At 45.1% G+C, this 16119-nt stretch overlaps 1 long non-coding RNA gene across 3 annotated transcripts in view; it reads left to right on the forward strand.

Annotated features, from left to right (window-relative positions):
• LOC137327979 (uncharacterized) overlaps positions 1-12824 on the forward strand; it is an 18147-nt gene extending 5323 nt beyond the window's left edge. For all 3 annotated transcript variants that reach the window (XR_010964582.1, XR_010964583.1, XR_010964584.1), the window contains exons 2-3: positions 9597-9700; positions 11977-12824. This is a non-coding gene — a long non-coding RNA (uncharacterized lncRNA). The remainder of the gene's footprint in view (positions 1-9596; positions 9701-11976) is intronic.
• The last annotated feature ends 3295 nt before the right edge of the window (positions 12825-16119 follow it).

Here is a 16119-nt window from a genome sequence, read left to right on the forward strand (position 1 = left end):
GCTCACCGTGGTAACACTCTTAACAGCAAATGGACAGTCATGGAAGAGGTGAGAAACTTAAAGTATGCCAAATGGGGATGAAACTGACAATGAGCAGGGAATAGTTAATATATTCAATGAAGAAGACTAGAGTAATATGCCCAGCATTAACAGAAATAAATGTAAATTTAAGGACATTGCCAGCTAGACAAAGATTTGAGATCGGCTTAAAGGACTCAAAACTAACATCCCTGGGAATGTATGGCCTTTAGTAGGGCCTCAATGGAACTCAGCTGGCAAGAGTTCCACTGGGCCTAATGGGGACATAATGGACAGAATTTTGTGGTAGCCTGGGAACACCACCCGATATACCCCAAGGCAGGCCTAGGACATGGGGGTGGGAAGAGGACTGCCCACTCCTCTACCCCCATCCCTCTGCCCCCATCCACCAGCATTTGAGACAGAGTGGAACTGGGGTAGAAACTTGGAGGATCCAAGTTCCACCCCAAATTCCCAACCTTCCAGCAGAAATCTCCTATTCTGCCCTCCCTCAACCCTCTTATGTACTGTAACTGGATTTCAAGGAACAGTCACCAAGCCAAAACTAGGCAAAAAAAATACTATTTTTTCACAAAGCCCTGGAGGCAATTCAGAGACACGAGGCAAATAAAAGGGACCTTTGAAGTGTACAAGATATTAAACAGCAAAGAAAAGGTATATCTGGAGCACTACTTCAAAAGTATATTAAGATACTGGAACAAGGGGGCATAGGTTAAACGGATGAAAAGAAAAGTTAGGACAGATATCAGGGAGAACTTCTTCTCGCAAAGAGTGACCAACACTTGGAATGATCTGTCAGGTTGTGTAGTGGAGGCAAAAATCTTAGATTTCTTCAAGAAACGGTTAGATGATGATGGGGGAATGTAAGCTTTTAAAATTTTGGATGGATGAGCTCAGATGAGGGAATGGCCTCCATCATCTGTATCTCTCATGATTTTTGTGAAATGAATGCAAGGTAAATTGAGACATAATGGGCTCGATTTTAGCTCCCGCGATCAGGTGCGTTCGTGGTGGGGGGGGGGGGGGCTGCAAAAATCGGGGATTCCCAGGGCGGGTCTGGAGCCCGGCTCCAACCCGCCCACTTCCGGGTTCCCCAGTGACGTGCTGACATGCGCGCGCAGCCCCCGAATGTGGGTCTCCCGCCAGCAATTAAAGCCGGCAGGGTGCCACTTAAAGTACTTAAACAGGTACTTCAGGTTGTTTACAGACCTGATATTTTAGGAGGGGTGGGACTTTTGCAATGAATTGAGACTGTTGCCTGTACTGGGGGAAACACTCCCAGTTGAAATGGACGTGTTGCAGCCACCAGCCTGTGGCAGCTGCAAAGGTCCATTGAACAGCTTTGGGGGGAGGGGGACCCTCACTCATTGCAGGAGGCCACTCTGTCACTTTGGACAAAGTTTGGCCTCCACCACCCTCCTCCTAACAATAAAATTCACCAACTTGCACACTTACCCCGGTGTCCAGACACATTTACCTACCTTGCGGACCCCCTCAGATGTACATCTTCCGGATGGGGGCCACCGTAGCTGCAGTCATAACCTCCTTGGAGGACGAACAGCATCACCAGCCTCGCCGGCCACGCCGTCCACCTCTGCCACGTGGAGCTCCACAACACAGTGCTGTGACACATCCATCTGCACAGCAGGAGGGAGGGCAACGGCAGAGAGAGATGCGTTGCAGAAGGCACCACCCTCCCCACAGGGTCTACAGACCGAGGCTCAGCTTCCTGGACCTCTCTGAGCAGCAGTGCACACGGAGGCTCAGAGTCACTCGACATGTAGTCGTGGACATCTGCAGCCTCCTTCATGCCGAGCTGCTCCCGGTTGGCCCGAGCACCATCTTCTTACCTGTCGCTGTCAAAGTCACCACTGCCCTCAACAACTTCTCCTTCACATCCTTCCAGGGTGCCACCGGGTCATCGCCGACGTCTCTCAGTCGTCTGCACAAAAGAGCCCTGCAAATACACCTACACCCACTCTGCAGTGACACGATGGGTGGCATCAGTTGTGGGTCTTCATGGTGATCCTCAGGAAAGGGCTTTATTGCACAAACCAGACAAGATTTGCAAAGATGTGGCAGTAGTGGTTACAATATAATGTGTAATGTGAGTTGATCAGAAATTAAATATAAGTAAAAACCATGACAAACCCTCAAACACCCTTGTGCATCCCCTTCATGCTCACGACATGTTTGCCTTACGCTTCCTACTGCACATATGTGATGCATGCCCTGTGGCTGCAGCACAGGTAGTGGCAGGTTGAGTGAGGCTGACCATGAAAGCAATGCATGAGGATGAGATAGAGCCATGAGATTGTATGAGGATTGGGTTGAGTGGTAGTGGTGGGATGAGTACTGGCGAGGTGAGTAAGTGCAGGTAAGATGAGGATGAGCTTTGAGTGGGTGTGATAGAGTCGTGTTGGCAGTGCAGAAGGAGATGTGGGGTGGGGGCGGTGATGTGGCAGACGGAGTGTAGGGGAATGAGTAATTGTACTCACTTCGGCTGACCTACTTAGGTCATTGAAGCACCTCCTGCACTGTATGCAGGTGCGTGATATGTTGGTGGTGCTGGTGACCTCCTCTGCCACCTCGAGCCAGGCCTTCTTGGTAGCAGAGGCAGGCCACTTCCTCCCGCCCGCCGGGGAGAAGATCTCTGTCCTCCCCCTCCTCTTCACCCCATCCAATGATACCTGGAGTGAGGCATCATTAAACCTGGGAGCAGCCTTCCCCCAGGGCTGCTCCATGCTGTAATTTTTCCTATTTTCTGCAGCATCAGTCAGTGGAGGACTGCCCCTTTAAATAGGGCTCCTCCAGCTGAGCGCCTATGATGCGCCTGCGCAGTCCGCCCGCTGCACAGCTTTCCAGCGCGAAACACGGAAGCAAAGGTAAGTACCTTCAATCAAGCTACGATTGCGTGCGGAGCACCCCGATTTCACTGGGCGTGTTGACATCTGCAGCCTCCTTCATGCCGAGCTGCTCCCGGTTGGCCCGAGCACCATCTTCTTACCTGTCGCTGTCAAAGTCACCACTGCCCTCAACAACTTCTCCTCCGCATCCTTCCAGGGTGCCACCGGGTCCCATTACTCCATCAAAGAGTTTATAATTGTAAACAATTTTACAACACCAAGTTATAGTCCAGCAATTTTATTTTAAATTCACAAGCTTTCGGAGGCTTCCTCCTTCCTCAGGTGAACGATGTCGAAATGAAATCCTCGAAATGAAATCGCATTTATAATTCACAGAACAATGCTTGGTGATTACAGACAGTTTTTTCAACTGCCCGTTGCCAAGGCAATCAGTGTGCAGACAGACAGGTGTTACCTGCAAGTTCTCAGAATATACAAATCATCAAAAAAAACAACAAACAAAAAAAAACAGAGATAGAGACGTAGAAACATAGAAAAGACAGCAACTGACCCGTTATATTAAAAACAGATAACATTTGTTCGCTGGTGGAGTAACGTGTAGCGTGACATGAACCCAAGATCCCGGTTGAGGCCGTCCTCATGGGTGCGGAACTTGGCTATCAATTTCTGCTCGACGATTTTGCGTTGTCGTGTGTCTCGAAGGCCGCCTTGGAGTACGCTTACCCGAAGGTCGGTGGATGAATGTCCATGACTGCTGAAGTGTTCCCCGACTGGGAGGGAACCCTCCTGTTTGGCGATTGTTGCGCGGTGTCCGTTCATCCGTTGTCGCAGCGTCTGCATGGTCTCGCCAATGTACCATGCTCTGGGGCATCCTTTCCTGCAACGTATGAGGTAGACAACGTTGGCCGAGTCACAGGAGTATGAACCATGCACCTGGTGGGTGGTGTCCTCTCGTGTGATGGTGGTATCTGTGTCGATGATCTGGCATGTCTTGCAGAGGTTACCGTGGCAGGGTTGTGTGGTGTCGTGGACGCTGTTCTCTTGAAAGCTAGGTAATTTGCTGCGAACGATGGTCTGTTTGAGGTTGGGTGGCTGTTTAAAGGCGAGTAGTGGAGGTGTGGGGATGGCCATAGCGAGGTGTTCGTCGTCATTGATGACATGTTGAAGGCTGCGGAGAACATGGCGTAGTTTCTCCGCTCCGGGGAAGTACTGGACGACAAAGGGTACTCTGTTGGTTGCGTCCCGTGTTAGTCTCCTGAGGAGGTCTATGCGATTTTTTGCTGTGGCCCGTCAGAACTGTCGATCGATGAGTCGAGCGTCATATCCCGTTCTTACTAGGGCGTCTTTCAGCGTCTGTAGGTGTCCATCACGTTCCTCCTCGTCTGAGCAGACCCTGTGTATTCGCAGGGCCTGTCCATAGGGGATGGCCTCTTTGACGTGGTTAGGGTGGAAGCTGGAAAAGTACCCTTTGTCGACGGCATCGCTGCGACAGCATCAATACTCAACACCAACAACAGCCAATCTCCGGACGCCATCCGACAACTCATCCGCTTCATCCTGGATCACAATGTCTTCACCTTCGATAACCAGTTCTTTACCCAAACACATGGAACAGCCATGGGGACCAATTTCGCACCCCAATACGCCAACATTTTCATGCACAAGTTCGAGCAGGACTTCTTCACTGCACAAGACCTACAACCAACACTATACACCAGATACATCGACGACATTTTCTTTCTATGGACCCACGGCAAGGAATCACTAAAGAGACTACACGACAACATCAACAAGTTCCATCCCACCATCAAGCTCACCATGGACTACTCCTCAGAATCAGTTTCTTTCTTGGACACACGAATCTCCATCAAAGACGGGCACCTCAGCACCTCACTCTACCGCAAGCCCACAGACAACCTCACGATGCTCCACTTTTCCAGCTTCCACCCTAACCACGTCAAAGAGGCCATCCCCTATGGACAGGCCCTGCGAATACACAGGGTCTGCTCAGACGAGGAGGAACGTGATGGACACCTACAGACGCTGAAAGACGCCCTAGTAAGAACGGGATATGACGCTCGACTCATCGATCGACAGTTCTGACGGGCCACAGCAAAAAATCGCATAGACCTCCTCAGGAGACTAACACGGGACGCAACCAACAGAGTACCCTTTGTCGTCCAAAGAGTTTATGGGAGAGATTTTTAGATTGCCGCTTCCTTGTATTCTCATTTTTCTCCACATTTTTGTAAAAAATGTGGAGAAAAGCCTGGTTCTTCCGTATTGTTGGGGAAAATATTCCTGATGTAAACATAGCTGAAGAAAGATAATTATAATAGTGGGTACAATTTAAAGACTGTACTGAGCATACAAAATGAATGTCATATTGCATTATTTACAATTTCTTTAAATAAATGGCCCAAGCATGTCTTCCTAGGGCTCTACCACAAAAAATTATTTTGTGTTTTTTTTTCTTGTTTTGAACTTGAACTGACCCAACTCTTTGATAGTTAAGTAAAAATACAGCAGAAATAATGTGACTTATTGCCAAGCAGGCTCACTTGAGAACCGTCAATCTATGTTATACAAGATTAGGGCTCATGGGATTGGGGGTAATCTCTTAGCATGGATTGAGGATTGGTTAACGGACAGAAAACAGAGAGTAGGATTAAATGGGTCATTTTTGGATTGGCAGATTGTAACTAATGGGGTGCCGCAAGGATCAGTGCTTGGGCCTCAGCTGTTTACAATATATATCAATGACTTAGATGAGGGGACCGAGTCTAATGTATCCAAGTTTGCTGATAATACAAAGTTAGGTGGGAAAGTAAGCTGTGAGGAGGACGCAAAGAGGCAAAGGGATATAGAGAGGTTAAATAAGTGGGCGAGAAGATGGCAAATGGAGTACAATGTGGGGAAATGTGAAATTATCCACTCTGGTAGGAGGAATAGAAAGCAGGATATTTTTTAAAAGGTGAGAGGCTAAGAAATGTTGGTAGTCAGAGGGATTTGGGTGTCCTTGTACATGAATCACTGAAAGTTAACACACAGGTACAGCAAGCAATTAGGAAGGCAAATGGTACGTTAGCCTTTATTGCAACGGGGTTGGAGTATAAGAGAAAGGGGATCTTGCTGCAATTATATAGGGCTGTGGTGAGACCACATCTGGAGTACTGTGTACGGTTTTGGTCTCTTACCTGAGGAAGGATATACTTGCCTTAGAGGAGTTGTAACAAAGGTTCACCAGATTGATTCCTGGGATGAGAGGGTTGTCTTATGAGGAGAAATTGAGTAAAATGGGCCTATACTCTTTGGAGTTTAGAAGAATGAGAGATGATCTCATTGAAACATATAAAATTCTAAGAGGGCTTGACAGGTTAGATGTTGAGAGGCTGTTTTCCCTGGCTGGAGAGTCTAGAACTAAGGGTCATTGTCTCAAGATAAGGGGTCGGTCATTTAGGACCAAGATGAGGAAAATTTCTTCACTCAGAGGGTTGTGAATCTTTGGAATTCTCTACCCCAGAGGGCTGTGGATGCTCAATCGTTGAGTATATTCAAAACTGAGATCGATAGATTTTTGTACACTATGCGAATCAAGGGAAATAGGGATGGTGGGGAAAGTGGAGTTGAGGTCGAAGATTAGCCATGATCTTATTGAATGATCGAGCAGGCTTGAGGGGCCGTATGGCCTACTCCTGCTCCTATTTCTTATGTTCTTATGTAACAGTAATGATGTAAAAATATTATTGTCACTAGTGGCTGCTATGTCAAAGAAGACAATACTGTCAAATCAAAATGTATCTAATTTGTTTATTTTCACAAAGTTAATCTAATTTGACTTAGCCTTCAAGTGGATGCAAAGCAGTAGATTCACATAAAACGAAAAACTGCAAATGCTAGACGTCTGAAATCAAAACAGAAAAGGCTGGAAATGCACAGCAAGTAAGTCTACATCTGTAAAGAGAAAAGACAGGTTAATGTTTCAAGTATAATATGCACCCAAAACATTGTCTTCTCCATTTACAAATGCTGATGCACCTGCTATGTATTTATAACAATTTCTGTTCCTATTGGTAGATTCACATATCTCTTTTTCAGAACCAGCTGTATGAGTATGCATTGAAAATCTGAACAACTTTAATTCTTTTAGCATGGGGACTTCTAATTATGAGTTTCCATATCAAAGTCTGTTATTTTAAGGTAAAGAACATATTCATCAAGAATCCTACTTTTAAAAACACAGTCCCAATTTATTTACCTCTATTGGCGAACACATTTGTGAACATGCATGTTGGCCCTGAGTATTTGTACATATAATTCAAACTTTGGCCATATACAAGATATGATTTGAATAGTAAAGTCATTACCATTTGTGCTGTGGCCATAGAGCTATTATATTTAGTTGGTGAACTAAATGGTGTAATGGGTTAGTAATTGGTGCTGCTCTCCAGAGGTGGGCTCAAATCCAGCCCAGATTAATATAATGAAAATCTCATTTTGCTGCAAACTGTAAAGGCCCTATGTGAAATGTGACTACCAGTTTCAAACCAATTCATAATTGGTTTTAGTACACAGATCAAAACTACCTATAATTTAGCACAAATTGACAGTAAACATCAATCACACTCAGAAGCCTGGAGGTTGGGTGGTATAAGAGGACGTGCCCTGCAGAGGGTGGAGCCAAAGCACATTGTTGAAACAGAGTGAAGAGAGATTTATTCACCATTTAGGTGTGAAATATCTCACCTGTGGTAGCATCTTAGAGTGCATTATTCTTGCACTGTTTTAGTGGTGATGTGGAGATGCCGGTGATGGACTGGGGTTGACAATTGTAAACAATTTTACAACACCAAATTATAGTCCAGCAATTTTATTTTAAATTCACAAGCTTTCGGAGGCTTCCTCCTTCCTCAGGTGAACGTTTGTTTTCCAACAAACATTCACCTGAGGAAGGAGGAAGCCTCCGAAAGCTTGTGAATTTAAAATAAAATTGCTGGACTATAACTTGGTGTTGTAAAATTGTTTACAATTGTTTTAGTGATAACATTGCATTTCACTCCCTCTAGTGGAAGAAAGCCTGAAGTTGGTGATTTTATAATATTTATGGTGTATGATATATAGCTAGAAATGTTAAATGGAAGTTACTTTTCATAATGAACCAGTTTTAGATTTGTTGCAGAATACAAAGAATGAATGGGGTTAATGTTTTAGTTTGAAATATTAATGTATTTAAAATACAGAGTGGATGTACCTTTGGTGAGTTGGAAAAAATGATTAAACTAACATTTGGATTCAGTGATGCGTATATAGTGCATACATTCAATTTAGTTTTAACCATTGAATGATTTTGTTTTAATAAAGTCAAACATTTTGTGATAGTGTCACTTCATAAAAGTAGGATTTATTTTGCTCCTGTGCACAGAAAAAAGATTTATCCAGCCATCTGCTGGATAAGTAATATTCTTGCAAAATATTTTCTCAGGAGAATTGAAAAAGTACAGCAAAATCAAGACAACATAAAAATTTGTTTATTTGGCACTTTGAGGCACTTTGCGCCACTGAATAGAATAACAAATACAGGGCGTAAACGCATAATGGTCTGATACACATGCATTATTTATAAACTAGAGTTCAGCCCTTAATCTTCTATGCAGCAGTATCATAAAATCTTACAGCACAGAAGGAGACCATTTGGCCCATTGTACCTGTGCCAGCTCTCTGAAAGGGCTACCCAATTAGACCCACTCCCCCGCTTTTTTCTCATAGCCCTGTAAATACTTCCTTTTCAAGTATCTATCCAATTCCCTGTATAATCTGCTGCTGTCTGCTATGCCTAAAGTGCTCTCTTTTAATCAAAATTAGCAATTGCTGTGTTTTTAGCACTGTTGTACCTGACCAAGGCACGGTTTGTAAATAATATTATAAAACCCTGATCTTAACTTGGGTTGTGAATTGGGCAGGTGGGAGCCGAGGCAGGCAGCAAACCGTCCTAACCCTGGCAGCATGAGGCCCAGAAGATTTTAACTCCCAGGCCCCATCTGCATGCCCCGGTCAATTTCCTGCCTGAAACTGGCGGGAATACAATGTCGAGCAGCAGGAGGCCACTGCTGGGGACCGAAGGAGTTGTTTGCGTAAGTCAACCAGGAAGTGTGGATCCCGGGGCATAGGAGGTCTGAACTTTCCTTGTGGGACCCGGAGGAGCATTCCTGCTCCATCTGACCCCATAAGGCAAGTAAAAAAAAAAGTAAAAACACCTGTCTTTCTGGCCTTGACTCCTGTCGCTGCCCCAATTACATCTTCGGAGCCTGTCTGCATATTTAAAGAAGGACTCTGCCGGTTTCCTGCAGGTGTCCTTCTTGCCTGCTCAAAAGAGCAGGTTTAAAATCGTAGCCTGGGGGATCAGTGGAGGATGTCAGTGGGTGAGTCCTACAGGTGACTTTAACTGCCTGCATTCCACCAGAAGAGCAGGGTTACAATCAACCCTATAATTTGGGTTTTGGCACAGAAACCAAATCTATTACTTTGACTACTGGAATACAGAGCAATGGCTTAAATTAATCTGGTTATAGAGGAATTTTTGTTGAAATAAATGGGTGAAAGGAGGAAATTTAGTTTGAAACAATAGACTCTTGACTGTCTTATACAGTTCTTTTTTTAATGGAACTAATAAATCAATTGTGTCACACACAGGTAACCTGGGATCAAGAGGATGGATGTGACGTTTAACAGCTAACCTGGCCTATCCCTTGCTCAAGTACTCCCTGTGGAGAAGTGATCTCAATGGACAAATCTAGGTAATTGTAATTGCTTGTAAGTTCATGAAGGCGTAGCTGCTGGTAAATTTAAGGCTCCAGGTGAATGGGAAGTTTTTTTTTTCAAAAGATTGTTTTGCATTTGACAAATTTTGACGTCTAGAGTGTGATGATGTGTGTAAGATTTGTTTAATCTATTAGTGGATGTCCTATGACATTGCTCACATGTAGTATTTCATAAGGATAGGAAAATTATATGATTATAGCTTTGTGGATGTTGGGTATAAAGTGAATGTTGGGAAATTAAAATGTGTATATGTATATAATATATATTTATTTTACTGACTGAAGAATTATATTAAATTGCATATGATCAGGTTGTTATATAATTGTGAAGATTTGACAATAAAAGTACAGTTTCAGTTAAAAATAAGTTAATGGGAAATAGATTTAGTGAAAAGGTATTTATAAAATATTTTATAGAATTTGTATGCATATGTACATTTAATATGTGTATGTAATAGTGTTATTTTTCATATATAGAATTTGTATTGGTGAATGTTTCATTTCTAGGCTACTGCTAAAGGAGTAGAAGAAGGGGAGGAATGAGGCACTGGTATATATGCAAAAGGCAGCAGGAAGGAGGGGAGAGTATGAAGGTGCTGATAAGTATGGGATATAGAGGAAAGAGATGGGAGATTGGTAAAATGTGGGTGGAGGGGCATGAAGGAGTCTAGTGCAGTGGTCATGGAGGAGGAGGGTGAGGGGGAGCTGAGTGAAAAGATTGTGGCCAGTCGGTGGTGCTGGGAGAAAGTTTACGGCAGGTAAAAAAATTGCAGTGAGTCAGGCTGCTGGGTATAAGTTTGTCATTTCTTGCCTCTGTAGTTGCATTCAGAAATTGGTCAGAGAAGGAGGAATGGCATGAGAGTATGGAACTGCAGGTATGCGGTGGTTAAACTGCTGCGTGTGAGAATGTAAGAAGTGTTGGGAGGGGATAGGGAGATGGGCATTAGAGATACAGAATGCACACATGCACTGTTCAGAGGACCTTTGGGGAGAAGAAATAACAGAAGCAAAGATAAACAGAGGAAGAGAGACGAAGGAAATTGAGGGCCAGGCTGCACAACCCGGAGTAGGCCTCTTAGAGAAAACATTTGGTGTGGATTTATAAGAGAATGCAGGCAATTGCATGAGTCAGAATAAGCATGGTATTGGTAATGTTTTTAATATATTAGAAATCTTTCTTTGCATCAGTGTTTTGATGTTATTTAGAAACAATATGGCAGGCAAAAGGATTTTGATTTTTTTTTAATGATTTGGTTGGTTTAGTTTCTGCTTTTTATTAGATTTTCCTCACTGCTAATAGGAGAATTCTGATTTGTCGTTGTTTGCATATAAGAAGGCATGATATCAGAAGTGTGACAAACCAGTGTCAAATATACTGTATTTTTACAGTGAGTTAGATTATACTATTATCAGGGAGGAAAGCTGCACATCTCCAATAAGAGAATATGGAAAAAAATAAGTTTTCTGCTTAGAGAGTGTAAAGCAAGTGTTTCTTGATTGATTACTGGAACATAATGAGTGTTTCCCATATCCAATGCAACTGGTTAAGTCGTAAGCAGCAATATAACTAAATCTTTACATAAACAACGACCTGCTTTTGAATTCTTAGTGTATATGAAAAAAAAATCCAAGTATATACAATAGTACTGATGTCTAATCATCTTTAATGTCTCTGACATTGTCTAGCTCTCTTTCTTTTTGTGACTTTCTTTCTGTGACTGAGCCAGCCTCTCTCTCAAGTAAAAAAAGAGGTCCTGATAAGAGTTTTCCTGTGCAATGTTACTTCAAAAAAGGTTCTAAAATTCATCTTCCAATTTGTTTTCAAATCATTTGAAAAAACATAGATATTGTTATAGCCTGTGGATTGAAATGTTTCCAATTGCACTAAGAAAGTTGTACTAACGCATGCAAGGATATTCTCCACACTCCTGTGTGGCATTGTGAGATTTACAGGCACAGGTGTAGTTGGTAACTCCTCTCAGCTGACAATGATAGCTCCGGGAAGAATATTCACTCAAGCCTAAACTTTTGACGGGCTGAGGTCTCCAAGTAAAAACATTAATTAAGGTACTCAAGGAAGCAAAAAATATTTTTCTAGGTAACTTTAATCATGCGAAATACGTATTTTAAAAATTTTTTACTATGCTAGAAACCTTATTGTATTTCTATGGCAACTTCCTTTGAACTTTTAATGGAAATAATTTATTTAGTTTGGTTATATTTATTCTCCATTTCATTACTTTCTATCACAGTTACTCACTTGGCCTCAACTATTGGATGAGCAGGTGGGCTCATTACAAACTTATCTTGATATCTGTGCTGCTCAATGGATTGGCCAGCAGAGGCACACTTGTGTGAAGCACAGAACAAATATCCATTCGCTGTCCTTGGTGAACCCAATGATAGAACTGAGAACCGATGCAAATCACACATACTGGCTAATGGATTGGATGAATTGAGCCTGTCTTTACAGAGATGTATACTCAATGTGTGAACTGTTAAACTACCAGCTTGCTCCAACAAAGTACAGTGCCTCTCTTCATGGAGTTCAAACCTACTACTAAAAATTGTCTTTGGAAAAAATGGGCTTTTGGTGTTCAATGCACACATTTACACATTTTCCTAATACTTCACTATTTATTTGACTGATGAATAATATCTCCATAAGGACTTTTAGCATTATATTGAAGAGCTGCATTTTTAAAAACAGTAGAAAGGCTTGACCCAAAGGGTAAGATTGCTCAAGTAAGAGTAATATTCTGCCACAATTAATTTCACTTATTTTAATCTATTTCTTTTAAAGCAATTTTCATTGAGTTCATCCTTATCTCAGTTATATAATGACAGTCTTATGAAATGATGCCAAATATATCAGCCCCACTGAAGTATTCCCAAGGATGACTCATATGTCAATTTCATAGTGAAAGTCCCAGCTTATTATTTCACAGATACTGAGAAACAGAATGATGGTGAAAGTGGTGACAAAAGGCTACTTAAAATTATAATGGACAATGCTGTACATTGAATAAGTTGAATATCTGTGAGAATAAACAGATATTCGGTGATTTACTTTTTAATAAAAAAATATTTTCTTCCTCTTCCCTTTGTTTGGTTGCAACAAAAACATACATCTATATAGCACATTTAATATAGAAAAGAGGTGTAAGGAAAATTGGTTGCAAAACCAAAGAAGGAGGAGTGACCAAAAGCTTGATCAAAGAGGTGGGTTTTAAGGAGGAGAGGGAGGTGAAGAGACAGGGTGGTTCAGGGAGGGAATTCCAGGGTCTGGGGCCTAGGTGGTTGAAGGCACAGCCGCCAATGGTGGATTGAAGTGGGGGCGGGGGAATGCACAAAAGACTAGAGCTAGAGGAATGGAGAGTTTGAGGGGGGTCATGGGGCTGGAGGAAGTTATAGGGGTGAGGCCATGAAGGGATTTAAACAAAAGGATGAGAATTTTAAATCTGAGGCATTGGGGGATTGGGAGCCAATGTAGGTCAGCAAAGACAGGGGTGATGGGTAAGCGGGACTTGATGAAGGATAGGATATGGCAGCAGAGGTTTGAATGGTGGATGGGAAGTCGGCCAGGAGAGCATTGGAATAGCTGAGTCTGGGGATGACAAAGGCATGTATGAGGGTTTCAGCAGTATGTGGGCTGAGGTAGGGGTGAAGTTATGGAGATGGAAGTATGCGATCTCTGTGATGGAGAGTATATGGAGTTGGAAACTCAACTTAGGGTCGAATAGGACACTGCAATTGTGAACAGTGTGGTTCAGCCTAAGGCAGTGGCTGGGGAGGGGAATGCAATCAGTGGCATGGGTACAGAATTTATGATTGGGGGGGGGGGTTGGGTGGTAGAAGACAATTCCTTCTGTCTTCCCAGTATTTAGCTGGAGGAAATTGTTGCTCATCCAAGATTGGATGTCAGACAAGCAATCGGATAACGCAGAAGCGGTGGAGGGGTCAGGACAGGGTGGAGAGGTGGAGCTAGGTGTCATCAGCATACATATGGAACTTGACCCACCCCCCCCCCCCTGTCTTTGGATGATATTGCCAATGGATATCAATTTTTTTTAATCCATTCATGGGATATGGGTGTCACTGGCAAGGTCAGCATTTATTGCCCATCCCTAATTGCCCTTGAGAAGGTGGTGGTGAGCCGCCTTCTTGAACAACTGAGTGGTTTGCTGGGCCATTAAGAATCAACCACATTGCTGTGGGTCTAGAGTCACATATAGGCCAGACCGGGTAAGGACAGCAGAGTTTCCTTTCCTAAAGGGCATTAGTGAACCAGATGGGTTTTTACAACAATCCAGTTTTCATGGTCACCATTACTGATACTAGCTTTTTATTCCAGATTTTATTTAATTAACTGAATTTAAGTTCCCCAGCTGCCGTGGGGGGATTTGAACTCATGGGCCCGATTTTACCAGGGGTGCGGGTTCTCGGCGGGTGGTCATTCGGGCTCGTGAAAAACGCACCATCCGAATTGAGTGCGTTGCGCGCGCGATCGCGGCATAATTGAGGCAATTAGCCGGCAGGTACGGGTTCTCCACTTCTCAGCTGCGCGCCGGCGGGCTGCGCATGCGCAGTGACGTCTGAGCGATGGTGGAGCTCCATTTAAAGGGGCAGTCCACCAAAGCCCCTCCAGCCACAACCTAGAGTCCATGCAGGATGGAGGAGCGCAGGGGTAAGGCTGCTCCCCGATTTACGGACCACGCCCTCCAGGTGCTGCTGGATGGGGTCCGGATGAGGAGGGAGACGCTGTTCCCCACCGATGGAAGGAGGTGCCCTGGTAGCGCCACCAAGAGGGCATGGGAGGAGGTGGCGTCAGAGGTCACCAGCAGGGGAAACACCACCCGGACTTGGATTCAGTGCTGGAAGAGATTCAATGACCTCACCAGGTCCGGGAAAGTGAGTACACTAACGCACTCTGCCTCACTCCGTCTTCCACATCACCTCAAACACCTCACAACCCCATCTCCACTGACAGCACAGCGCTCCCGCACCAATCCTCACAGCCACCCAACTATCATCCTCACAGTGCCTGCACATACCCACCGTCCCTGTCCCCACTCGACCACTACCACACACCCCAATGCCCATACAATGGGATGGCCATGTGGCACACGCATCCTCCCATCCATCTGCCACACGCTCAACCCACTCACACCAATGCTTGAAGCGTCTCACAATGCAATCATCACTCAATAACGTTTTTGTGTTTTGCCCTCACAGGAGAAGAGTTGCAAGAACGCACGCGAAAGGGCCCGCACCGGAGGGGGCCCGCCACACGAGGTGGCTCTGACAGACGCCAAGGTGGAGGCACTGGAGATCAGCCACATGCTACATTGCCTGTCGGTGGCGGATGGCGAGGCTGGTTCTGGCGAAACGGCCGGTAAGGGAAAGCTGGCACTCAGCACTCATGAGCGCGAATGATCTTAGCATCACATGGCATATGCCGCACCGCCACATTTGGTCACATGCCTGATATTTCCCTCTGTTCTCTTGCAGGGCCGTCTGCGATCGACGTTTCCGTTGAGGGCGATTCCTCAGAGGACATGCCGGTCTCTGAGGGTGCATCGTCACACATGAGCCTTGCATCCACCAGCGCAGATACACACACCTCGGTGGGTCCCCCCTCTTAGTTAGTTGGGATTGCACATGGTGAGTCACCATGCACACGTGAGCATGAGCAGACCCTGGTGGCAGGGTCAGCCGCGGAGGGTCCGCGTCGGTGGGAGCACTCTTCTCCAGGCTCTGCTCAGCCGGACCCAGATGCTGAACCCAGGGGGCCACCAGTCAAAAGGAGAGTCATCGAGGGGCACCAGCACATTGCTGAGGTACTGGGAGAGGTGCCACGCGCACTCTCCACAATCGCACGGAGGATGGAGGAGTCCAACTCCTGCATGAGGGGAATGGTGGCACAGGTGCAGGAGGGTATCGCCGAGATAGTGTCGCAGGGACGTGAAGGCATCTCTGAGATAGTGTCGCGGGTAGGTGTGGGAATGTCTGTGGTGGAGGACAGGCTAGCCTCCCTCGAGCGTCACGCACAGCTCACCAATGAGTCCATCCAGGCCCTCACAACGGCTGTTCGGATTCAGGGTGAGCAACATTCTGCCGCCATTAACAGGTTGACAGATACATTGGAGGTGGCTTTGCAAGGTCTCACCCACGTCATCCAAACTGCCGTCCAGCAGGGTGGAAGGGGTGATGTGGGCCTTGGCCATGAGAGGGAAGATGGTGAACGGGGAAATGGAAGTGTGGACGCTACTCAAGGCGCCCCCACGTCTCACTCGTTGCCCCCCTCTCAACCAGTGCCCGCAATAGTCCATCCTCTCCAGGTGGCCGAGTCTGCCCCTGCACAGGTGCAGGAGGAGCAGGCTGTGGAGGTGCCC

This window comes from Heptranchias perlo, chromosome 12 (genome assembly GCF_035084215.1).
Source record: "Heptranchias perlo isolate sHepPer1 chromosome 12, sHepPer1.hap1, whole genome shotgun sequence".
NCBI lineage: Eukaryota > Metazoa > Chordata > Chondrichthyes > Hexanchiformes > Hexanchidae > Heptranchias > Heptranchias perlo.